A 22,303-nucleotide genomic window follows, 5' to 3' on the forward strand; every position below is an offset into this window, starting at 1 on the left:
CAGCTCTCCCCATAGCCCTGGTTCAATCCCAAAATAATCCCACTCCCTCGCTCCCTCTCCATAGCCCTGTATCAATCCCAAATGATCGCACTGCCGAACTCTCTCCCCATAGCGCTGTATTAATCCAAACAGTCCCACGGCCCCACACTCCCCAGAGCCCAGCATCAACACCAAACTAATCCCACTGCCCCACCCTCTCTCCATAGCCCAGTATCAATTCCCAATTAATCCCAATGCCCCACTCGCTCCCCCATAGTCCGGTATTAATCCCAAACTAATCCCACTGCCCCATTCTCTCCCATAGCCCTGTAGCAATTCCAAATTAACCCCACTGCCCAGCCCTTTCCCCATAGCCCAATATCAATGCCAAACTAACCCCACGGCCCCATTTTCCCCCATAGTCCTGTATGGATCCTAAACTAATCCCGCTGCCCCACTCCCTCCCCATAGCCCTGTATCAATCAAACTAATCCCATTGCCACACCCGCTCCCCATAGCCCTGTATCAATCCCAAAATAACACTGCCCCACTCTCTCCCCAGAGCCCTGTATCAATCCCAAACTAATCCCACACCCCCATGCGCTCCCCATGGCCCTGCATCAATCCCCAATTAATCCCACTGCTCCACTCTCTCCCCATAGCCCTGTATCAATCCCAAAATAACACTGCCCCACTCTCTCCCCAGAGCCCTGTACCAATCCCAAACTAATCCCACACCCCCATGCGCTCCCCATGGCCCTGCATCAATCCCCAATTAATCCCACTGCTCCACTCTCTCCCCGTAGCCCTGTATCAATCCCAAAATAACACTGTCCCACTCTCTCCCCATAGCCCTGTATCAATCCCAAAATAACACTGTCCCACTCTCTCCCCATAGCCCTGCACCAATCCCAAAATAACACTGCCCCACTCTCTCCCCATGGCCCTGTATTAATCCAAAAATAGTCCCACAGCCCCACACTCCCCATAGCCCTGTATCAATCCCCAACTAACCCCACTCGCTCCCCGTAGCCTGGTATTAATCCCAAAATAATACCACTACCCTGTTCTCTCCCAAAGCCCTATATCAATCCCAAACTAATCCCACTGCCCAACCCTTTCCCCAGAGCCTGGTATCAATGCCAAACTAACCCCACTGCCCCACTCTGTCCCCATATCCCTGCATCAATCCCAAACTAATATGACTGCCCCACTCTCTCCCCATAGCTCCGTATCAATCCCAACCTCATCCCACAGTCCCACTCTCTCCCCATAGCTCTGTATCAATCCCAACCTCATCCCACAGTCCCACTCTCTCCCCATAGCTCTGCATCAATCCCAACCTCATCCCACAGTCCCACTCTCTCCCCATAGCTCTGTATCAATCCCAACCTCATCCCACAGTCCCACTCTCTCCCCATAGCTCTGTATCAATCCCAACCTCATCCCACAGTCCCACTCTCTCCCCATAGCTCTGTATCAATCACAAACTAATCCCACTGCCCCGTTTTCCCCCATAATCCTGCGTCAATCCCACTGCCTCACTCTCTCCCCGTAGCCCTGTATCAATGCCAAACAAAACCCAGGGCACAACTCTCTCCCAATAGCCCTGCAACAATCCCAGACTAATCCCACTGGCCCACACCCTCCTCATAGCCCTGTATTAATCCAAAAATAATCCCACGGCCCCGCACTCCCCATAGCCCTGTATCAATACCAAACTAATCCCACCACCCTACCCTCTCCCCATAGCCCTGTATCAATACCAAACTAATCCCACCACCCTACCCTCTCCCCATAGCCCTGTATCAATACCAAACTAATCCCACCACCCTACCCTCTCCCCATAGCCCTGTATCAATCCCGAATAAATCCACTGCTTCGTTCTTTCCCCATGGCCCTGTAACAATCCCAAACAAATCCCACTTCCTCTGCCCACCCCTAGCCCGGTATCAATCCCAAATTTATCCCACCTCCCCACGCTCTCCCCATAGACCTGTATCAATGCCAAACAAAACCCAGGGCACCACTCTCTCCCAATAACCCTGCATCAATCCCAGACTAATCCCACTGGCCCACACCCTCCCCGCGTTGCCCTGCGTCGATCCCAAAATAATCCCACTCCCTCGCTCCCTCTCCATAGCCCTGTATCAATCCCAAATGATCGCACTGCCGAACTCTCTCCCCATAGCGCTGTATTAATCCAAACAGTCCCACGGCCCCACACTCCCCAGATCCCAGCATCAACACCAAACTAACCCCACTGCCCAACCCTTTCCCCATAGCCCAATATCAATGCCAAACTAACCTGACGGCCCCATTTTCCCCCATAGTCCTGCATCAATCCCAAAATAATTCCACTGCCCCATGCTCCCGCTTTAGCCCTGTATCAACTAATCCCACTGCCTCACTCTCTCCCCGTAGCCCTGTATCAATGCTAAACAAAACCCAGGGCATAACTTTCTCCCAATAGCCCTGCATCAATCCCAGACTAATCCCACTCGCTCTCACCCTCCCCATAGCTCTGCGTCAATCCCAAAATAATTCCACTGCCCCACGCTCGCACTTTAGGCCTGGATCAATCCCAACCTAATCCCACTGCCTCGCTCTCACCCCATAGCCCTGTATTAACCCAAAACTAATCCCACAACCCTGCTCTCTCCCCATAGTCCTGCATCAATCCTCAACTAATCCCACTGCCCCACTCTCCCCTATAGTCCTGTATCAACCCTAAAATAATCCCACTGCCCCACTCTCTCGCCATAGCGCTGTATTAATACCAAACTATTCCCACGGCCCCGCACTCCCCATAGTCCTGTATCAACACCAAACTAATCCCACTGCTCCACTCCCACCCCATAGCCCAGTATCAATCCCAAACTAATCTCTGTCCCACTCTCCCCGTAACCCTGGATGAATCCTGAACTCATCCCACTCCCCCGTTCCCTCCCCATAGCCCTGTGTCAATCCCAAACTAATCCCACTGCCCCACTATTCCCCCTTGCCCCGTATCAAACCCAAACTAATCCCACTGGCCCACTGTCCCCATAGCCCTGGATCTATACCAAAATAATCCCACTGCCCCGCTCTCTCCCCATGGCCCTGTATCAATCCCAAACTAATCCCACTGCCTGTCTCTCTCCCCATGGCCCTGTATCAATCCCAAACTAATCCCACTGCCTGTCTCTCTCCCCATAGCCCTGTATCAATCCCAAACTAATCCCACTGCCTGTCTCTCTCCCCATGGCCCTGTATCAATCCCAAACTAATCCCACTGCCTGTCTCTCTCCCATAGCCCTGTATCAATCCCAAACTAATCCCACTGCCTGTCTCTCTCCCATAGCCCTGTATCAATCCCAAACTAATCCCACTGCCTGTCTCTCTCCCATAGCCCTGTATCAATCCCAAACTAATCCCACTGCCTGTCTCTCTCCCATGGCCCTGTATCAATCCCAAACTAATCCCACTGCCTGTCTCTCTCCCATGGCCCTGTATCAATCCCAAACTAATCCCACTGCCTGTCTCTCTCCCATAGCCCTGTATCAATCCCAAACTAATCCCACTGCCTGTCTCTCTCCCATAGCCCTGTATCAATCCCAAACTAATCCCACTGCCTGTCTCTCTCCCATGGACCTGTATCAATCCCAAACTAATCCCACTGCCTGTCTCTCTCCCATGGCCCTGTATCAATCCCAAACTAATCCCACTGCCTGTCTCTCTCCCATGGCCCTGTATCAATCCCAAACTAATCCCACTGCCTGTCTCTCTCCCATAGCCCTGTATCAATCCCAAACTAATCCCACTGCCTGTCTCTCTCCCATAGCCCTGTATCAATCCCAAACTAATCCCACTGCCTGTCTCTCTCCCATGGCCCTGTATCAATCCCAAACTAATCCCACTGCCTGTCTCTCTCCCATAGCCCTGTATCAATCCCAAACTAATCCCACTGCCTGTCTCTCTCCCATAGCCCTGTATCAATCCCAAACTAATCCCACTGCCTGTCTCTCTCCCATGGCCCTGTATCAATCCCAAACTAATCCCACTGCCTGTCTCTCTCCCATGGCCCTGTATCAATCCCAAACTAATCCCACTGCCTGTCTCTCTCCCATGGCCCTGTATCAATCCCAAACTAATCCCACTGCCTGTCTCTCTCCCATAGCCCTGTATCAATCCCAAACTAATCCAACTGCCCCACTCTCTCCCCATAGTCCTGCATCAATCCCAAACAAATCCCACTGCCCTGCACTCTCCCCATAGCCCTGTATTAATCCCAAACTATTCCAGCTACCCCACTCTCTCCCCATAGCCCTGTATCAGTCCCAATGAATCCCACAGTTCCACTCTCTTCCCATAGCCCTGCATCAATCCCAAACTAAAAGCACTGCCTCGCTCTCTCTCCCCGTAGCCCTGTATCAATCCCAACTAATCCCACTGCCCCATTTTCCCCCATTGCCCTGTATCAATCCCAAACTAATCCCACTGCCCTGCTCTCTCACGCTAGCCCTGCATCAATCCCCAACTATTCCCACTGCCCCACTCACTCCCCATAGCCCGGTATTAATCCCAAACTAATCCCACTGCCCCGTTCTCTCCCAAAGCCCTGTAACAATCCCAAACTAATCCCACTGCGCAACCCTTCCCCCATAGCCCAATATCAAGGCCAAACTAACCCCACAGCCCCGCTCTCCCCTTCGCCTTGTATGAATCCTAAACTAATACCACTGCCCCACTCTGCCCCATATCCCTGCATCAATTTAAATCTCACGGGATAAAAGGTGAGCTAGCTAGATGGGTAGAGAACTGGCTTAGCCATAGGAGACAGAGGGTAGCAGTGGAGGGGTCTTTTTCTGGTTGGAGGTCTGTGACTAGTGGTGTTCTGCAGGGCTCTGTACTGGGACCTCTGCTGTTTGTGATATATATAAATGATTTGGAAGAAGATGTAGCTGGTCTGATTAGTAAGTTTGCGGACGACACAAAGATTGCTGGAGTTGCGGATAGTGATGAACATTGTCAGAGAATACAGCAGGATATAGATAGGCTGGAACATTGGGCGGAGAAATGGCAGATAGAATTTAATCCAGATAAATGTGAAGTGATGCATTTTGGTAGATCGAATGCAGGGGGAAGCTAGACAATAAATGGCAGAACCATCAGGAGTATAAACACACAGAGGGACCTGGGTGTACAAGTCCACAGATCCTTAAAGGTGGCAGCACAGGTGGAGAAGGTGGTGAAGAAGGCATATGGAATGCTTGCCTTTATTGGACAGGGAATAGAGTATAAAAGTTGGCATGCGATGTTGCAGTTATATAGAACGTTGGTTCGGCCACATTTGGAATACTGCGCCCAGTTCTGGTCGCCACACTACCAGAAGGACGTTGAGGCTTTAGAGAGAGTGCAGAGGAGGTTTACCAGGATGTTGCCTGGTATGGAGGGTATTAGCTATGAGGAGAGTTTGGGTAAACTGGGGTTGTTCTCACTGGAAAGACGGAGGTTGAGGGGCGACCTAATAGAAGTTTATAAAATTATGAAGGGCATAGACAGGGTGAACAGTTGGAAGCTTTTTCCCAGGTCAGAAATGACAAACACAAGGGGTCACAAGTTCAAGGTGAGGGGGGCAAGGTTCAACACAGATATGCGGGGGACGTATTTTACACAGAGGGTGGTGGGGGCCTGGAATGCGCTACCAAGCAAGGTGGTTGAGGCAGACACGCTAGGATCATTTAAGACTTATCTAGATAGCCACATGGACAGACTGGGAATAGAGGGATACAAACGGATGGTCTAGTTAGGAACACATGATCGGTGCAGGCTTGGAGGGGCGGTGCTGTATTGTACTTTGTTCTTTGTTCTTATCAATCCCAAACTAATATGACTGCCCTGCTGTCTTCCCCATAGCCCTGTATCAATCCCAACCTCATCCCACAGTCCCACTCTCCCCATTGCCCTGCATCAATTCCAAATTAATCCTGCCACCCCATTCTCTCCCCATAGCCCTGTATCAATCCCAAACTAATCCCATTGCCCTATTTTCCCCCATAGCTCTGCGTCAATCCCAAACTAATTCCACTGCCTCATTCTCTTCCCGTAGCCCTATAACAATCCCAAACAAATACCACTGTCTCTGCCTGCCCATAGCCCGGTCTCAATCACAAGCTAATCCCATCGCCCCATTCTCCCCCAGACCCCTAGACCAATCCTGAAATAATCCCATTGCCCCGCTCTCTCCACATGGCCCTCTATCAATCCCAAACTAATCCCACCGGCCCTCTCTCCCGCATAGCCCTGCATCAATCCCAAATGACCACACTCTCAACTCTCCCCATAGCGCTCAATTAATCCAAAAATAGTTCCACTGCCCCACACTGCCCATAGCCCAGTATCAATACCAAACTAATCCCACTGGCCCGCTCTCTCTCCAGAGCCCTGTATCAATCTCAAACTCATCCAACTGCCCAACTCTTTCCCCATAGCCCGGTATCAATGCCAAACCAACCCCACAGCTCCGCTCTCCCCATCGCCCTGTATGAATCCTAAACTAATACCACTGTCCCGCTGTCCCCATATCCCTGAAACAATCCCAAACTAATATGACTGTCCTGCTCTCCCCATAGCTCTGTATCAATCCAAAGCTAATGCCACAGTCCCATTTTCCCCCATAGTCCTTCGTCAATCCCAAACTGATCCCACTGCCTCACTCCCTCCCCGTAATCCTGTAACAATGCCAAACAAAACCCAGGGCACAACTCTCTCCCAATGACCTGGCATCAATCCCAAACAAATTCCACCGCCCAGCTCTTCCCAGAGCCCTGCATCAATCCCAAAATAATCCCACTGTCCCTCTCTCTCCCCATAGCGCTGTATCAATACCAAACTAATCCCATGGCTCCGCTCTCTTGCCCCATAGCCCTGCATCAATCACAAACTAATCCCACTGCCCCACTCTTCCCATCGCCCTGTAACAATCCCAAACACATCCCACTGCTCCTGCCTGCCCATAGCCCGGTATCAATTCCAAACTTATCCCACCTCCCCACGCTCTCCCCATAGACCTGTATCAATGCCAAACAAGACCCAGGGACCACTCTCTACACATAGCCCTGCATCAATCCCAGACTAATCCCACTGGCCCGCACACTCCCCATAGCCTTGCGGCAAACCCAAAATAATTCCACTGCCCCACGCTCCCGCTTCAGGCCTGTCTCAATCCCAACCTAATCTCACTGCCCCGCTATCTCCCCATAGCCCAGTATCAATCCCAACCTAATCCCACTGCCCCGCTATCTCCCCATAGCCCAGTATCAATCCCAACCTAATCCCACTGCCCCGCTATCTCCCCATAGCCCAGTATCAATCCCAAATTAATCCTACTGCCCCCCTCTCTCCCAATAGATCAGCATGTATCCCAACCAAATCCCACTGCGCCACTCACTCCCCATAGCCCTGTAACAATCACAAACACATCCCACTGCCCCACTCTTCCCATAGCCCTGTAACAATCCCAAACACATCCCACTGCCCCTGCCTGCCCATGGCCCGGTATCAATTCCAAAATAATCCCACCGCCCCACTCTCTCCCCATAGCCCTGTATCAATCCCAAACAAACCCCACTCTCTCCCCGTTGCCCTCCATCTATTACAAACTAATCCCACCGCCCCATCCCTCCCCATGGCCCTGTATCAATCCCAAATCCCAGAGTCCCATACTTTCCCCCCTCCCTCCACATAGCCCTGGATCAATCTCAAACTAATCCCACTGTCCCACTCACTCCCCCATAGACCTGGATCAATCCCAAACTAATCCCACTGCCTCCCTCTCTCCCATAGCCCTGCACCAATCCTCAACTAATCCCTCCGTCCCAGTCTCCCTAGAACCTGTATCAATCCCAAACAGTCCCACTGTCCCACTCTCTCCCCCATAGCCCTGTATCAATCCCAAACAAATCCCACCACCCAGCTCTCCCCAGAGCCCTGCATCAATCCCAAAATAATCCCACTGCCCCACTCTCTCCCCATAGACCAGTATCAATCCTGAACTTATCCCACTATCCTGCTCTCTCCCCAAAGCCCTGTATCAATCCCAAACAGTCCCACTGTCCCACTCTCTCCCCCATAGCCCTGTATCAATCCCAAACAAATCCCACCACCCAGCTCTCCCCAGAGCCCTGCATCAATCCCAAAATAATCCCACTGCCCCACTCTCTCCCCATAGACCAGTATCAATCCTGAACTTATCCCACTATCCTGCTCTCTCCCCAAAGCCCTGTATCAATCCCAAACAGTCCCACTGTCCCACTCTCTCCCCCATAGCCCTGTATCAATCCCAAACAGTCCCACTGTCCCACTCTCTCCCCCATAGCCCTGTATCAATCCCAAACAAATCCCACCACTCAGCTGTTCCCAGAGCCCTGCGTCAATCCCAAAATAATCCCACTGCCCCACTCTCTCCCCATCGACCAGTATCAATCCTGAACTCATCCCACTATCCTGCTCTCTCCCCAAAGCCCTGTATCAATCACAAACTAGTCCGGTTACCCCGCTCTCTCCCCATTGCCTGTATCAAACCTAAACTAATCCCCTTGCCCCACTCTCTCCCCACAGCCTTGTATCAAACCCAATCAAATCTCACCGCCCAATTCTCTCCCCATAGCCCTGTATCAATCCCAAACTAATCCCACTACCCCACTCTCTCCCCATAGCCCTGTATCAATCCCAAACTAATCCCACTGCCCCACACTCTCCCCATAGTCCTACATCAATCCCAAACTAAAACCACTGCCTCATTCTCTCCCCATATTCCTGTATCAATCCCAAACAAATCCCACTGCCCCTCCCTGCCTATAGCCCGGTATCAATCCCAAATTTATCCCACCTCCCCACACTATCCCCATAGACTTGTACCAATGCCAAACAAAACCCAGGGCACCACTCTCTCCCAATAACCCTGCATCAATCCCAGACTAATCCCACTGGCCCCCACACTCCCCATAGCCTCGCGTCAAACCCAAAATAATTCCACTGCCCCACACTCCTGCTTCAGGACTGTCTCAATCCCAACCTAATCCCACTGCCCCGTTATCTCCCCATAGCCCAGTATCAATCCCAAACAAATCCCCCTGCACCATTCTCTCCCAATAGCCCTGTATTAACACCAAAAAACTCCAACTGTCCCACTCCCTCCCAAGAGCCCTGTATCAATCCCAAACTAATCCCACTGCCCCGCACTCTACCCAAAACCGTTTTCAATCTGAAACCAATCCCACTGCCTCGCTCTTTCCCCGAACCCTGTACCAATCCCCAAACAAATCCCACCACTCAGCTCTCCCCATAGCCCTGTATCAATCCCAAATTAATCCTACTGCCCAGCTCTCTCCATAGCCCTGTATCAATCCCAAATTAATCCCGCTGTCCCACTCTCTCCCAATAGATCATAGAAACCCTACAGTACAGAAAGAGGCCATTCGGCCCATCGAGTCTGCACCGACCACAATCCCACCCAGGCCCTACCCCCATATCCCTACATATTGACTCGCTAATCCCACTAATCTACGCATCTCAGGACTCTAAGGGGTCATTTTTAGCACGGCCAATCAACCTAACCCGCACATCTTTGGACTGTGGGAGGAAACCGGAGCACCCGGAGGAAACCCACGCAGACACGAGGAGAATGTGCAAACTCCACACAGACAGTGACCCAAGCCGGGAATTGAACCCAGGTCCCTGGAGCTGTGAAGCAGCAGTGCTAACCTACTGTGCCACCGTGCCGCCCACGATCTGTATGCATCGCAAACAAATCCCACTGCCCCGCTCACTCCCCATAGCCCTGTGTCAATCCCAAACTAATCCCACTGCCCCATTCTCCCCATATCCCAGTATCAGCCCCAAACTAATCCCACTGCCCCATTCTCCCCATATCCCAGTATCAGCCCCAAACTAATCCCACTGCCCCATTCTCCCCATATCCCAGTATCAGCCCCAAACTAATCCCACTGCCCCATTCTCCCCATATCCCAGTATCAGCCCCAAACTAATCCCACTGCCCCACACTCTCCCCATAGCCCTATATCAATCCAAAACTAATCCCATCACCAAACTCTCTCCCCACAGCTCTTGCATCAATCCCAAACTAAAACTACTGCCTCGCTCTCTCCCCGTAGCCCTGTATCAATCCCAAATAAATCCACTGCCTCGCTCTCTCCCTGTAGCCCTGTATCAATCCCAAATAAATCCACTGCCTCGCTCTCTCCCTGTAGCCCTGTATCAATCCCAAATAAATCCACTGCCTCGCTCTCTCCCTGTAGCCCTGTATCAATCCCAAATAAATCCACTGCCTCGCTCTCTCCCCATAGCTCAGTATCAATCCCAAATAAATCCCACTGCCTCTGCCCACCCATAGCCCAGTATCAATCCCAAACAAATCCCACTGTCCCACACCCTCCCCATAGGCCTGTATCAATGCCAAACAAAACACAGGGCACCACTCTCTCTGTATTGCCCTGCGTCAATCCCAAAATAATTCCACTGCCCCACGCTCCCACTTTAGCCCTGTATCAACCCAACCTAATCCCAACTGCCTCGCTCTCCCCCCCATTGCCCTGTATTAACCTGAAACTAATCCCACAGCCCCACTCTTGCCCTATAGACCCGTCTCAATCCCAAACTAACCCCACTGCCCAGCCCTTTCCCCATATCCCAGTATCAATGCCAAACTAACCAAGGCCCCATTTTCCCCCCATAGTCCTGCATCAATCCCAAACTAATTCCACTGCCTCGCTCTCTCCCCGTAACTCTGCAACAATGCAAAACAAAACCCAGGGCACAACTCTCACCCAATAGGCCTGCATCAATCCCAGACTAATCCCACTCGCCCTCATCCCCGCCATAGCTCTGCAACAATCCCAAAATAATTCCACTGCCCCACGCTCGCACTTTAGGCCTGGGTCAATCCCAACCTAATCCCACTGCCTCGCTCTCACCCCGTAGCCCTGTATTAACCCTAAACTAATCCCACAACCCTGCTCTCTTCCCATAGCCCTGCATCAATCCTCAACTAATCCCACTGCCCCACTCTCCCCTATAGTCCTGTATCAATCCTAAAATAATCCCACTGCCCCACTCTCTCGCCATAGCGCTGTATCAATACCAAACTATTCCCACGGCCCCGCACTCCCCATAGTCCTGTATCAATCCCAACTAATCCCACTGCTCCACTCCCACCCCATAGCCCAGTATCAATCCCAAACTAATCTCTTTGTCCCACTCCCCCCGTAACCCTGGATGAATCCTGAACTCATCCCACTGCCCCGCTCTCTCCCCATGGCCCTATGTCAATCCCAAACTAATCCCACTACCTTGCACTCTCCCCATAGCCCTGTGTCAATCCCAAACTAATCCCACTACCCCACTCTTCCCCATTGCCCCGTATCAAACCCAAACTAATCCCACTGGCCCACTCTCTCCCTATAGCCCCATTCTCCTGTATCAATCTCAAACTAAAACCACTGCCTCCCTCTCTCCCTGTAGCCTTGTATGAATCCTAAACTAATACCACTGCCCCGCTCTGTCCCCATATCCCTGCATCAATCCCAAACTAATATGACTGCCCCACACTCTCCCCATCGCCCTGTATCAATCCCAAACTAATCCCGCCACCCTGCTCTCTCCCCATAGCCCTGTATCAATCCCAAACTAATCCCACTGCCCCTGCCTGCCCATAGCCCAGTATCAATCCCAAACTTATCCCACCTCCCCTCACTCTCCCCATAGACCTGAGTCAATGCCAAACAAAACCTAGGGACCACTCTCTCCCAATAACCCTGCATCAATCCCAGACTAATCCCACTGGCCCACACACTCCCCATAGCCTTGCGTCAATCCCAAAATAATTCCACTGCCCCACGCTCCCACTTTAGGACTCTCTCAATCCCAACCTAATCCCACTGCCCCCACTCTCTCCCCATAGCCCTGTATCAATCCCAAACAAAACCCAACAGTCCCACTCTCTCCCCATAGCCCTGCATCAATCTCAAACTAAAACCACTGCCTCCCTCTCTCCCTGTAGCCTTGTATCAATACCAAACTAATCCCACTGCCCCGATTTCGGCGTGATGGGGCGACACGGTAGCACAGTGGTTAGCACTGCTGCTTCACAGCTCCAGGGTCCCGGGTTCGATTCCCGGCTCGGGTCACTGTCTGTGTGGAGTTTGCACATTCTCCTCGTGTCTGCGTGGGTTTCCTCCGGGTGCTCCGGTTTCCTCCCACAGTCCAAAGATGTGTGGGTTAGGTTGATTGGCCAGGTTAAATTGCCCCTTAGTGTCCTGGGATGCGTAGGTTAGAGGGATTAGCGGGTAAATATGTGGGGGTAGGGTCTGGGTGGGATTGTGGTCGGTGCAGACTCGATGGGCCGAATGGCCTCCTTCTGCACTGTAGGGTTTCTATGGTCTCTATGGTTTTTTCCTATGGTTTCTATGGTTTCCCCATAGCCCTGTATCAATCCCAAACAAATCCCACTGCCCTGCCGGCCCATAGCCCGGTATCAATCCCAAATTTATCCCACCTCCCCACACTCTCCCCATAGACCTGTATCAATGCCAAACAAAACTCAGGGACCACTCTCTCCCAATAACCCTGCATCAATCCCAGACTAATCCCACTGGCCCACACACTCCCCATAGCCTTGCGTCAATCCCAAAATAATTCCACTGCCCCACGCTCCCGCTTCAGGCCTCTCTCAATCCCAACCTAATCCCACTGCCCCGTTATCTCCCCATAACCCAGTATCAATCCCAAATTAATCCTGCTGTCCCACTCTCCCCCAATAGATTAATATGTATCCCAAACAAATCCCACTGCGCTGCTCACTCCCCGTATCCCAGTATCAGCCCCAAACTAATCCCACTGCCCCACTCTCTCCCCATTGCCCTGTATCAATCCCAAAATAATCCCATCGCCTCACTCTTCCCATAGCACTGTATCGATTCCAAACTAATCCCACTACCCCATTCGATCCCCATAGCCCTGTAACAATCCCAAACAAACCCCACTGCCCCACTCTCTCCCCATTGTCCTGCATCAATCCCAAACTAATCCCACCGCCCCATCACTTCCCAGAGCCCTGTATCAATCCCGAACTAATGGCACTGCCATAGCCCTGTATCAATCCCAAACAAATCCCACTGCACCGCTCTCTTCTGATATCCCTGTATCAATCACAAACTAATCCCACCGCCCGGTACTCTCCCCATAGCCCAGTATCAATCCCAAATTAATCCTATAGTCCCACTCTCCCAATAGCCCTGCATCAATCCCAAACTAAAACCACTGCCCTGTTTTTCGCCGTAGCCCTGTATCAATCCCAAACTAATTCCAGTTCCCCTGCCTGCCCATAGCCCGGTATCAATGCCAAACCTATCCCACCGCCCCACACTATCCCTATAGACTTGTACCAATGCCAAACAAAACCCAGGGCACCACTATCTCCCAATAACCCTGCATCAATCCCAGACTAATCCCACTGGCCCGCACACTCCCCATAGCCTTGCGTCAAACCCCAAATAATTCCACTGCCCCACACTCCCGCTTCAGGCCTGTCTCAATCCCAACCTAATCCCACTGCCCCGTTATCTCCCCATAGCCCAGTATCAATCCCAAATTAATCCTACTGCTCCCCTCTCTCCCAATAGATCAGCATGTATCCCAACCAAATCCCACTGCGCCACTCACTCCCCATAGCCCTGTATCAATCCCAAACTAATCTCACTGCCCCATTCTCCCAATATCCCTGTATCAATCCCAAAATAATCCCACCGCCCCATCCCTCCCCATGGCCCTGTATCAATCCCAAATCCCAGAGTCCCATACTTCTCCCCCCCTCCCCATAGCCCTGGATCAATCCCAAACTAATCCCACTGCCTCACTCTCTCCCACATCCCTGCACTAATCCTCAACTAATCCCACCGTCCCAGTCTCCTTAGAACCTGTATCAATCCCAAACAGTCCCACTGTCCTACTCTCTCCCCCATAGCCCTGTATCAATCCCAAACAAATCCCACCACCCAGCTCTCCCCAGAGCCCTGCATCAATCCCAAACTAATCCACTGCCCCACTCTCCCCATAGCTCCGTATCAACCCCAGCCTAATCCTACGCACCCCACCTCCCCAAACCTCTTAAATCGCACTCCCTTTCTCTCTCTCCAGACTGCTCTGCTGTTATTAGAAACAAAAAAACCATCATCCTTTGCCCACATTCCACACAGCAATAAATCCGCCGACCCCCTTTTGCCCCCACCCCCCCCGACCCCCTCGACCGAATTTCACACCACGTTTCCAATGTACCCTCCCTCAACCTCCAGGACGCAAACCCAAGAAACACTCCCCCCACCCAATTAGTCACAGAGTAATATAGGGTTCATAGAAACTCTACAGTGCAGAAGGAGGCCATTCGGCCCATCGGGTCTGCACCAACCACAATCCCACCCAGGCCCTACCCGCGAATCCCTTTTTTTTTACCCGCTAATCCCTCCAACCTACACATCCCAGGACTCTAAGGGGCAATTTTTAACCTGGCCAATCAACCTAACCCGCACATCTTTGGACTGTGGGAGGAAACTGGAGCACCCGGAGGAAAACCCACGCAGACACGAGGAGAATGTGAAAACTCCACACAGACAGTGACCCGAGCCGGGAATCGAACCCGGGACCCTGGAGCTGTGAAGCAGCAGTGCTAACCCACTGTGCTACCGTCTGCCGGAAGCCTCTGGAAATTTTTTTTTAAAACTCTGGGTTCCCCGTGCCTTCCCAGTCCCCCCAGAATCAGAGTGCGTGTCTGTGTGTCCCAGGTCTGCTTCACACTCCCTGGCTTCCCGTATCAGGGAGGTGGGGAGGGGGGGGAAAGAGGGCCTCGAGGTGCCCCCCACCCCCCACTCCCACACCCCCCTTCCCAGTCAATCCATCACCCCGCCAGTGTTTCAACTCAAACCCCTCATTTACTTTCCTTTCTAGGCCCTGAAAGGGCTTGGGGTTGGGGGGGAGGGCCGATAATCCCCCTCCCTTGCACCGCCCAGAGTGTAAGTCCCCCTCTCAGCCCCAACTACGCTTTCTCTCTCTCTCCCCTCAACCCACCTTGCTCCCCACGCACCTCCGGTTGCCCTGAGAATAAGCGGAGTGTGTTACCAGAGGGAGGGAGAGTGCGGCAGAAAGCAGAAAAAGAACAAGAAGGTGAAAAGAAGATCACGGCCTTACCCTGATGCCTAGCCTCCTCACCCCGACGACCTCCATAGCCAGTCGACGCTGCTCTCCTCTCTAACCCGCCACCACAACTCTGTGCTGAAGCCAAGCTGGTGCACAGCTGTGTCACAGATAAATATAGGAACACTTGCAAACTGCAAGTCTCTGTCTCCGCAGTTACCACATCTGATAGTCAGAAGACGTCAGATGTATTTATTTATAGAGGGAGTGTGCAACTAATCCCTAGCGGCAGTCTGAGTTCACTTTGCACAGACAGGGGCTGGATCTTGGGGGCGAGGGGAAAACAAAAGCAAGGGGGTGTAACTATCCCTCTGCAAACTCCCCCATCAAACACTCCCAGGACAAGGACAGCACAGGGGTTAGATACAGAGTAAAGCTCCCTCTACACTGTCCCCATCAAACACTCCCAGGACAGGTACAGCACGGGGTTAGATACAGAGTAAAGCTCCCTCTACACTGTCCCCCCATCAAACACTCCCAGGACAGGTACAGCACGGGGTGAGATACAGAGTAAAGCTCCCTCTACACTGTCCCCCTTCAAACACTCCCAGGACAGGTACAGCACGGGGATAGATACAGAGTAAAGCTCCCTCTACACTGTCCCCCATCAAGCACTCCCAGGACAGGGACAGCACAGGGGTTAGATACAGAGTAAAGCTCCCTCTACACTGTCCCCATCAAACACTCCCAGGAAAGGGACAGCACAGGGGTTAGATACAGAGTAAAGCTCCCTCTACACTGTCCCCCTTCAAACACTCCCAGGACAGGTACAGCACAGGGTTAGATACAGAGTAAAGCTCCCTCTACACTGTCCCCATCAAACACTCCCAGGACAGGTACAGCACAGGGTTGGATACAGAGTAAAGCTCCCTCTACATTGTCCCCCCATCAAACACTCCCAGGACAGGTACAGCACGGGGTTAGATACAGAGTAAAGCTTCCTCTACACTGTCCCCATCAAACACTCCCAGGTCAGGTACAGCACGGGGTTAGATACAGAGTAAAGCTCCCTCTACACTGTCCCCATCAAACACTCCCAGGACAGGTACAGCACGGGGTTAGATACAGAGTAAAGCTCCCTCTACACTGTCCCCATCAAACACTCCCAGGACAGGGATAGCACGGGGTTAGTTACAGAGTAAAGCTCCCTCTACACTGTCCCCATCAAACACTCCCAGGACAGATACAGCACGGGGTTAGATACAGAGTAAAGCACCCTCTACACTGTCCCCCACCAAACACTCCCAGGACAGCTACAGCACGGGGTTAGATACAGAGTAAAGCTCCCTCTACACTGTCCCCCATCAAACACTCCCAGGACAGGTACAGCACGGGGTTAGATACAGAGTAAAGCTCCCTCTACACTGTCCCCATCAAACACTCCCAGGTCAGGTACAGCACGGGGTTAGATACAGAGTAAAGCTCCCTCTACACTGTCCCCATCAAACACTCCCAGGTCAGGTACAGCACGGGGTTAGATACAGAGTAATGCTCCCTCTACACTGTCCCCCATCAAACACTCCCAGGACAGGTACAGCACGGGGTTAGATACAGAGTAAAGCTCCCTCTACACTGTCCCCCATCCAACACTCCCAGGACAGGTACAGCACGGGGATAGATACAGAGTAAAGCTTCCTCTACACTGTCCCCAATCAAACACTCCCAGGTCAGGTACAGCACGGGGTTAGATACAGAGTAAAGATCCCTCTACACTGTCCCCCATCCAACACTCCCAGGTCAGGTACAGCACAGGGTTAGATACAGAGTAAAGCTCCCTCTACACTGTCCCCTCATCAAACAATCCCAGGACAGGTACAGCACGGGGTGAGATACAGAGTAAAGCTCCCTCGACACTGTCCCCCTTCAAACACTCCCAGGACAGGTACAGCACGGGGTTAGATACAGAGTAAAGCTCCCTCTACACTGTCCCCATCAAACACTCCCAGGACAGGTACAGCACGGGGATAGATACAGAGTAAAGCTCCCTCTACACTGTCCCCATCAAACACTCCCAGGACAGGTACAGCACGGGGATCGATACAGAGTAAAGCTCCCTCTACACTGTCCCCCATCAAGCACTCCCAGGACAGGGACAGCACGGGGTTAGATACAGAGTAAAGCTCCCTCTACACTGTCCCCATCAAACACTCCCAGGAAAGGGACAGCACAGGGGTTAGATACAGAGTAAAGCTCCCTCTACACTGTCCCCCATCAAACACTCCCAGGACAGGCACAGCACTGGTTTAGATACAGAGTAAAGCTTCCTCTACACTGTCCCCTCATCAAACACTCCCAGGACAGGCACAGCACGGGGTTAGATACAGAGTAAAGCTCCCTCTACACTGTCCCCCTTCAAACACTCCCAGGACAGGTACAGCACGGGGTTAGATACAGAGTAAAGCTCCCTCTACACTGTCCCCCATCAAACACTCCCAGGACAGGTACAGCACAGGGTTAGATACAGAGTAAAGCTCCCTCTACACTGTCCCCATCAAACACTCCCAGGACAGGTACAGCACGGGGTTAGATACAGAGTAAAGCTCCCTCTACACTGTCCCCCCATCAAACACTCCCCGGGCAGTACAGCACGGGGTTAGATACAGAGTAAAGCTCCCTCTACACTGTCCCCATCAAACACTCCCAGGACAGGTACAGCACGGGGTTAGATACAGAGTAAAGCTCCCTCTACATTGTCCCCCCATCAAACACTCACAGGACAGGTACAGCACGGGGTTAGATACAGAGTAAAGCTCCCTCTACACTGTCCCCATCAAACACTCCCAGGTCAGGTACAGCACGGGGTTAGATACAGAGTAAAGCTCCCTCTACACTGTCCCCATCAAACACTCCCAGGACAGGTACAGCACGGGGTTAGATACAGAGTAAAGCTTCCTCTACACTGTCCCCATCAAACACTCCCAGGTCAGGTACAGCACGGGGTTAGATACAGAGTAAAGCTCCCTCTACACTGTCCCCATCAAACACTCCCAGGACAGGGATAGCACGGGGTTAGATCCAGAGTAAAGCTCCCTCTACACTGACCCCATCAAACACTCCCAGGACAGATACAGCACGGGGTTAGATACAGAGTAAAGCTCCCTCTACACTGTCCCCCAGCCAACACTCCCAGGTCAGGTACAGCACGGGGTTAGATACAGAGTAAAGCTCCCTCTACACTGTCCCCCATCAAACACTCCCAGGACAGGTACAGCACGGGGTTAGATACAGAGTAAAGCTCCCTCTACACTGTCCCCATCAAACACTCCCAGGACAGGTACAGCACAGGGTTAGATACAGAGTAAAGCTCCCTCTACACTGTCCCCCCATCAAACACTCCCAGGACAGGTACAGCACGGGGTTAGATACAGAGTAAAGCTCCCTCCACACTGTCCCCCCATCAAACACTCCCAGGACAGGTACAGCACGGGGTTAGATACAGAGTAAAGCTCCCTCCACACTGTCCCCCCATCAAACACTCCCAGGACAGGTACAGCACGGGGTTAGATACAGAGTAAAGCTCCCTCTACACTGTCCCCCATCAAACACTCCCAGGACAGGTACAGCACGGGGTTAGATACAGAGTAAAGCTACCTCTACACTGTCCCCCATCAAACACTCCCAGGACAGGTACAGCACGGGGTTAGATACAGAGTAAAGCTCCCTCTACACTGTCCCCCATCAAACACTCCCAGGACAGGTACAGCACGGGGTTAGATACAGAGTAAAGCTACCTCTACACTGTCCCCCATCAAACACTCCCAGGACAGGTACAGCACGGGGTCAGATACCCTCCACCAACAGCAGCTATTATTATTCAATGAAACGAAATTTGAAATATACGGCACTAATCCCAGTGATGATGACCATGGCGACGAACATCGATTGTCGTTAAAAACCCATCTGGTTCACTGTTGCCCCCCTTTCATGGAAGGCGAAATCTGCTGTCCTCGCCCGGTCTGACCTGCATGGGACCCCACTTCCCACCCCGCTCTCCGAACTGGCCGAGCGAGACTCACTCAGTTCAGCGGGGGGGCGGGGGGGGGGTGGGGGGGGGGTGCGGCGGGGGGTTGCAATTAGGGGTGGGCGACAGAAGGCTGGAGTTCCGCCAGCGACGCCCACACCCCGCTGAAGCGAAGGAAAAACAGAAGTCCCCCTCCCCGACCTGCAATAAATAACAGGAAGCAAAACTCAGCGGATCTGTGGAGGGAGAAACAGAGTCAACACTTGGGACTTTGCAGGATGGGTGAACAGCCATAACCGCTTCCCCAGCCAGCCCGGCGCACCCGTTATGGACAGGCGTGGAGCAGATGCTTCCACTGGTGAGGCATTCTGGGACGAGAGGTCATCGTCCCAGGATAAGGGGCAGCAAATTTAAAACGGGGTTGAGGAGAAAGTACTTCATAGAATCATAGAAACCCTACAGTGCAGAAAGAGGCCATTCGGCCCATCGAGTCTGCACCGACCACAATCCCACCCAGGCCCTACCCCCATATTCCTACACATTTTACCCACTAATCCCTCTAATCCCCGCACCCCAGGACACTAAGGGGCAATTTTAGCATGGCCAATCAACCTAACCCACACATCTTTGGACTGTGGGAGGAAACCGGAGCACCCGGAGGAAACCCACGCAGACACGAGGAGAATATGCAAACTCCACACAGACAGTGACCCCGAGCCGGGAATCGAACCCGGGTCCCTGGAGCTGTGAAGCAGCAGTGCTAACCACTGTGCTACCGTGCCGCTACCGTACCGTTCTCCCAAAGGGTTGTGAATCTGTGGAATTCGCTGCCCCAAAGGATGCTGGGACAGTGAGTAAATTTAAGGAGGAGTTACAGGTTTTTAATTGGTAATGGGTTGAAAGGTTATGGGTAGGAGACAGGAAATTGGGCATGAGGGGGCATATCAGCCATGATCGAATGGCGGGGCAGACTCGATGGGCCGAATGGCCTAATTCTGCTCCGACACTTTATGAACTCAGCTCCTCCATCCGCCCCCGCCCCCCCCCCCCCCCCCGCCCCCCCATACCCCCTGGCTGGCGCAGGCCGAGGACTTGGTGTTCTTACCTGGGCGCTGTGGTGGGCCGGTGGCAGCTCCCGCTCCAGCCGAGTGTGGTACTCCTTGACCAGCCGGGGGCAGCCCAGTAGGTTCTCGAAGGGCTCCCAGCTGTTGGCCTTGGAGTTGTAGCCCTTCCACTTGAGCAGGTACTCCACGTTCCCCTCCACGTAGCGAGAATTCAGGATGGCCTCCACCTGAGAGACAGACATGCAGAGGAGGGGAGTGGGGCGGGGGGGGCCGAGGGAGGGGGGGGGGGGGGGAAGCAAAATTCATTCATTCAATGGCACTCCGAACCTGGGTCTGTGCTGGTTCTGTACCCTCTGAGTCAAAGGGCGGCACGGTAGCACGGTGGTTAGCACTGCTGCCTCACAGCGCTAGGGACCTGGGCTCGATTTCCGGCCTCGGGTCACTGTCTGTGCGGAGTTTGCATGTTCTCCCCGTGTCTGCGTGGGTTTCCTCCGGGTGCTCCGGTTTCCACCCACACTCCAAAGATGTGCGGGTTAGGTTGATTGGCCGTGCTAAATTGCCCCTTAGTGTGTCAGGGGGATCAGCTGGAGTACATGTGGGGATAGAGCCTGGGTGGGATTGTGGTCGGTGCAGACTCGATGGGCCGAATGGCCTCCTTCTGCACTGTCGGGATTCTATGTTGAAGGCACACCTCAATAAAGGGGCAACTGCACCTGCCAGTATCCATGGAGATTGAGGTCGTCTGCTTAAAGTTTATACTTTCATGCCATCTGGACCTCATATATAGTTGTACAGTTCATTCATTAGTCACAAGTAACATTCAAAGTCTGTGCAACTAATAGTTTTTGATTAATATTTTCAGAAGTTCTAAAACCCAGACTAACAGACCAGGCGTCAGATATTAAAACACAGGTTAACAAATTATAAGTCTAAAGCTTTTTAAAAAGACAGAGGCGCTGGAGGTCTGGGGTAAGGGGAAAGGTGGGGGGGGTGCATTAATAGCTTTTAAGTTTCCTTACGAGTGTAACAAGTCGGCCTACATTAACACTGCAATGAAGCTACTATGAAAATCCCCTAGTTAGAGAGTCATAGAGGTTTACAGCATGGAAATAGGCCCTTCGGCCCAACTTGTCCATGCCGCCCTTTTTTTTAGATCCCTAAACTAATCCCAATTGCCCGCGCATTTGGCCCATTTCCCTCTATTCCCATCATACCCATGAAACTGTCTAAATGCTTTTTAAAAGCCAAAATTGTTCCCGCCTCTACTACGACCTCTGGCAGCTTGTTCCAGACACTCAGCTCTGAGAAAAGAAACTGCCCCTCTGGACACTTTTGTATCTCTCCCCTCTCACCTTAAACCTATGCCCTCTAGTTTTAGACTCCCCTACCTTTGGGAAAAGATGTTGACTATCTAGCTGATCTGTGCCCCTCATTATTTTATAGACCTCTATAAGATCACCCCTCAGCCTCCTACGCTCCAGAGAAAAAAATCCCAGTCTATTCAGCCTCTTCTTATAACTCAAACCATCAAGTCCCGGTAGCATCCTAGTAAATCTTTTCTGCACTCTTTCTACTGTAATAATATCCTTTCTATAATAGGGTGACCAGAACTGTACACAGTATTCCAAGTGTGGCCTTACCAATGTCTTGTACAACTTCAACAAGACGTCCCAACTCCTGTATTCAATGTTCTGACCAATGAAACCAAGCATGCCGAATGCCTTCTTCACCACTCTGTCCACCTGTGACTCCACTTTCAAAGAGCTATGAACCTGTACCCCTAGATCTCTTTGTTCTGTAACTCTCCCCAAAGCCCTACCATTAATTGAGTAAGTCCTGCCCTGGTTCAATCTACCAAAATGCATCACCTCGCATTTATCTAAATTAAACTCCATCTGCCATTCGTCAGCCCACTGGCCCAATTGATCAAGATCCCATTGCAATCGGAGATAACTTTCTTCACTGTCCACTATGCCACCAATCCTGGTGACATCTGCAAACTTACTAACCATGCCCCCTATATTCCCATCCAAATCATTAATATAAATGACAA

General features: G+C 52.1%; 1 protein-coding gene across 1 annotated transcript in view; it reads right to left on the reverse strand.

Moving 5' to 3' along the window:
- LOC144488776 (uncharacterized) overlaps positions 1-15,397 on the reverse strand; it is a 38,592-nt gene extending 23,195 nt beyond the window's left edge. The window contains exon 1 of the mRNA XM_078206876.1: positions 15,220-15,397. The gene's annotated coding sequence lies outside the window, so the exon portion shown is untranslated. The remainder of the gene's footprint in view (positions 1-15,219) is intronic.
- Between the last annotated feature and the right edge of the window lie 6,906 nt (positions 15,398-22,303).

This window comes from Mustelus asterias, unplaced genomic scaffold (assembly GCF_964213995.1).
Source record: "Mustelus asterias unplaced genomic scaffold, sMusAst1.hap1.1 HAP1_SCAFFOLD_1852, whole genome shotgun sequence".
Lineage (NCBI taxonomy): Eukaryota > Metazoa > Chordata > Chondrichthyes > Carcharhiniformes > Triakidae > Mustelus > Mustelus asterias.